This window comes from Myotis davidii, unplaced genomic scaffold (assembly GCF_000327345.1).
Source record: "Myotis davidii unplaced genomic scaffold, ASM32734v1 scaffold17, whole genome shotgun sequence".
Taxonomy (NCBI): Eukaryota; Metazoa; Chordata; class Mammalia; order Chiroptera; family Vespertilionidae; genus Myotis; species Myotis davidii.
This window is the reverse complement of record NW_006288624.1, coordinates 648,722-653,549: the sequence shown is the minus strand read 5'-3', so window position 1 is coordinate 653,549 and position 4,828 is coordinate 648,722.

The following is a 4,828-nucleotide window of genomic DNA, read 5'->3' as shown; positions in this document are numbered from 1 at the left end:
TGATCTGAGTTGAAGGTTGGAGTTCAGGAACCTTCCTTCCATCCTTGTCCCCCCAGGCCTCTGGGCACCCCCCAAAGTGCCTCCATCAGCCTAGGCCTCTGCAGAATCTACTCAGGAAACCAGTGTTGTCCAACAACCTACCCGTCTGTCTTCATTGCATCTGGTATTAAACCATCCATTCCAAGGGGCTGGGTGGAGAAGGGCTTTCTCAGATGCCCAGGGCCTCTGACACAGGTGAGCTCGGGTGCGGGTGGGGGAGCGTAAGGACAGCCCTGGGCGTTTGCATGAAAATCCATCTGGTCTGGGGGCTCCTTGCCCAAACCTGCCTGCTTCTCGTGCTGGCTTTATAGAAACCCGTGCTAAAATGTCTAAAATGTATCTAACATGTCCCCAATGAGCCACCTGGGTAACACAGGCCCAGCCCTCTTACTCCCCTCCCAGTGTCCTCTCTGCCACCACCACCCCCTAGACCAGTGGAGGCGAACCTATGACACGCGTGTCAGAGGTGACACACGAACTCATTTTTTGGGTTGATTTTTCTTTGTTAAATGGCATTTAAATATATAAAATAAATATCAAAAATATAAATCTTTGTTTTACTATGGTTGCAAATATCAAAAAATTTCTTTATGTGACACGGCACCAGAGTTAAGTTAGGGTTTTTCAAAATGCTGACACGCCGAGCTCAAGGTTTGCCATCACTGCCATAGACCCTAACGAGTGTTATCCCAGTGGTCCCTTCCTCTTAGCCCCCCCTCACACACACACACACTCCCCCACCCCCCAAGGAAAAAAACAAAGGAAATCCATTCTGCTCTGAGTTTGCCTGAAGATAATTTGGGTCCCTCCCCTGTCCCTGGGACTCCTGGGAGCACGTCAGCTCCTGGTCTGTGTCAGATAACGTTCCCAGGCCCAGCCTCCCTTGTGCATCTCCTGCCTCCCCCAAGGCCCTTGTAGCATCCGAGCCAGGGATGCAATGCTGGGGTCCCTGGGGTCAAAGCAGAGACGTCACCGCCCGCCATGCAGAGGAAAGGCCTGCGCGTGGGTGTTGCTGCAGCCTCTTCCTGCCTGGACTCTGTCAGGGGCCGGAGTCCCCCCATTGCTGCAATGAGCCGCTCAGCATTGCCAGCCAGGCGCCCCGCTGGCCTTTCTGCTCAGGCCCCTGCGTGGGGACCTCACTCCCTCTGCGGCCCGTGTCCGCAGCAACCATCAGTGTCTCCTCTGCTAGAAACAACCCTACATTGTGCTTCGCAAAGGAGAGGCTACTGAGGAGCAGGGGAGCGCCTACTGGAAGAGGGGCCGACGTGGCCTGCTATTTCCCCGCGGCCATGTCCACCTATGTCTTCCTGGAAGGCATAGGGAGATCCCAGCTGAGAGCACTGACTGACTGCGCCCAGAAGTCCCTGTGCTGCGTCCATCTCCCAGATTCCCTCGCTGACCAGCCCTCCTCATGGGGTGCTGTTACCTGCCTGACCTGTGGGCCCCCTGAGGGTGGGGCCTTGTCTCCTCCGCTGCAGTCCCAGTGCCTGGCATAGAGGACAAGCTTTATTTACTTGCTGAACTGAAACTTGTGTTTGGAAGACTGGCTCCCAGCTTGCAGCCTTGGGCAACCAATTCCTGCGTGGCCGTGGCCGGGGAGTCCTGCTCCCAGAGGCTGTTCCTTTACGGTGGTTGCTAAGCAGGCTGGGGAGTCTCAGGGCAGATGTGTCTTCTGCAAAGACCTCCGCTCCTCTTCCAGGGCACCAGCTCCCTGCCTTTTATGGAGGTGGTTTCTGATGAGGGAAGGAGCAATGACTCAGCTGCCCTCTAGATGGGTCCTGAGCTGAGGTCTCTCTCCCACCATGACCCCTGACCCCTACCTCAGCTGTGAGTCACCTCTGAATCATTGGCCTCCCCTCCCCCAGAAGTTGCCGGGGTTCTCTTCCAAATGCCCTGCCTCTTCCCAGAGGGGTGTCCTCAGAGGAAGCTCTTGGCTGAGCTGCCCCCGGTACCGTGAAAGCTGCCGTGACGCGGCTTCCCAGGAGCTCGATGTGGATGTCAGGGTCAGAATTCTAGCGCCAGGAGCAACTGAGACCTGGAACGCGTTGCTCCTGGAGTCTTCGTACAAACACAAAAGCACCAGCGTTCCTCTGACACACATGCATGCATGTGCTCACACACACACACACGCACACACATGTGCACTCACACATGTAAGTCTCACTGCACCCCCAACATGAAAAGGCTCTATTTCCACAGGATCTATACATTTGTAATTGATTTGTAAAGACAGGCGGTGGGGGGTGTGGCAATAACCAAAAGTTCCCATGAGTTTTAAAGCCTTTTATTTGTTTACACATTCTCTAAATTGCAGACAAAAAAGATCCACTACATAGGTCACCAACACTGCTAACCAACCACAGAACAAGTTACTAACCACAGCAAGGACGGGGCGGGCCTGTGACTTAGTCTTTGTGAGCCTGCAGGGGCTCCACCGAGGGCTGTGATGTCCAGGGTTCGACAGATAAAGGCTGCCCGGTGCCTCCCTCAAGTTGGCTCCAGGTCTTGGCCTCTCCATGCCTCACTCCCAGAACCAGGTCAAGGTCAGGGTCAGTGGCCAAGGCAGGGGAAGCGGGAGGGATCCGGTTCTGGGGCTGCCCCTCCAGGAGCCCTCTGCATGGAGCCATTGACGTTGCCTCCGGGCAAGTCCTTGTCAGTGAGTCCAAATCCAGACGTGGGCTGCTTCCAGCCTGGAGATCTCCCTGGAGACTCACATAAAGCAGCTCCCTGCGAAGTCACTAACCTGCACATCCTCTCAGGACCGTGGGAGATGCGACACGGCCTCCCCTCCAGGACGGAAACACCAAGAACGCGATGCACCCCGTAGGCCGGGCAGAAACACACAGCACTTTGCACATCAGGAGCCACAGGGTGGGAACAGGACACACAGGAGAAGGAGCATCCCCAGAAGACAGGAGAGTGCACACACGACACACTGAGACCACGGTCACACACACGTCGGTCACGGCACACGTCAGTTAGCGGGGTGGGGGGTGGGGACGCTTGTCTGTTGCTGTGGTTGCTTTTTACAGAAGCCGGTGGAGACATCTTCAGACCGTTACACGGCTTCCCAAGTCTGCACCCTCCCCTCTAACCTCATGAAAGCTGTGCCTGCCTCAGTCCTCGACCCTGCCTGAAGTTCCCCAGCATTCAGGGCCAAAACGCTGAGCTGTCCAGCAGGAAGTGCAATGAGGATGGAGTTCAGGGAGTATGAAGGGAAGACCCTCGGAAGCAGGCATTTCTATTGCGGGATGTCAACGTTCTTGGCCAATCTTTTATGACTGTTTCAGAAAGAGCTGGAGCATGGGGTGAAAGAGACAAGAAAGAAGTGTGGGGGGTGGGGTATACTGGGGAAATGGCTCCCCTCTTCTGTACCCACACCTGGAAGAAGCAACCCCAAGTCTACCTCACCTACAGGCCTAGAGATGTACACAGAGACATGGCGATCAGAGGCCACTGCGATGTTTCAGGACTGAAAAGCAATGCGAAGGTTGGGTCAGGATGGGGTTCATTTCTCCAGCCCCTGTGGGATCCAGAGCCTCGCCCTGCCCATAGCCTGTGCCCTGGCAAGTGTTTCAGCCGGTACCAGCCTGCTCAGTAACCTCTCACGGCAGGCAAGAAAAGTGTACATTTTCCTGGGGGCGGGGGCAGAGTGGTGGGCAACTAGGGTAGACACCCCTCCCTTTCCCTAACGCTGTGGGGACAGATGCCACGTCAACCAGGACGCTGCCACCCCACCCGCCTCTCCTGCCACCTGCTCCCACCGCTCTGCTCTCAGATCTCCATCTCATGCTCTCCCGCACACAGTACCTAGCGGCGGCTCTTCTTTGTTTCTAACTTAGGCCTCTTCAGCTACGCGGTGGCAATGTGCAGGGGGAATATTTCTCTTTTGTGCCACTGTTTCCTCTCACCACCACTCCACCGGTGGCAGGAGGGGAGGGGTGACAGGAGCAGGAGCGCGAAGGCAGGATAAGGTCTTGGGTGGGATATAGACACAACAAGGCAAAGTCATCACAAACCACAACCCAATTCTACCCAGAAAATCTGTGTCCCTTTACTAGAAAGCAGAATCAAGACCTTCCCCCAAGTCCCCAACTGTCCCCCCAAGGCCTTCCCCAAAGCAGCAGAAGGAAGGGGAGAGATGAGCGTCCTTGTGGCCAGCGGCTTTCCAAGCACAAGGCTCTCTATACAAACGTGGGGCTGCGCAGGAGTGAAAGCTTGGGAACCCCCACCCCCAGAGGGACCTCAGAGGGAAATGCGCCTTGTCTTGCCGGGCAGCTCCTGGTGGTGGGCAGGTCCTCCCTCTCATCCTGGGGCAACACACAGGGTTCACTTTAGTTAACTAAGTGGGGGGGTGGGGAGGTGGGGGGTCCACTCCTGTTTACACCATCAGTAACAATGACATTGATAGAAATAATGCCGCAGAGAGGCAAGCAAACGGGGTGCAGTGCATGTAACTATAGCCTGGGGAGGTTACTAAGGGAAACTACGTCCCAGGGGCTCAGGGGCCTCCCCACTTCCTACAGGGACCGCTTACCCCCCCTCGCTCCCCACCCCAGCGGGGCTCATTTGCCAGGATGGCCACTCTGCTCACCGCCTGGGCTAGAGGTCATTCTCTGTAATCATCTCTCTGTCAAAGGGGGTCTGGCTGCCCGCCAGTCTTGTCCCGCCTTCCTCTCGCCTGCCCTGGGAAATGTCACCATCAGCACAAACACATCCTCCTCCTGGGGGACCCGGGGGGGAACCCTAAGGGGCCCTCCTTTGAGCACTGGAGCAAAGGAAGGGAAGG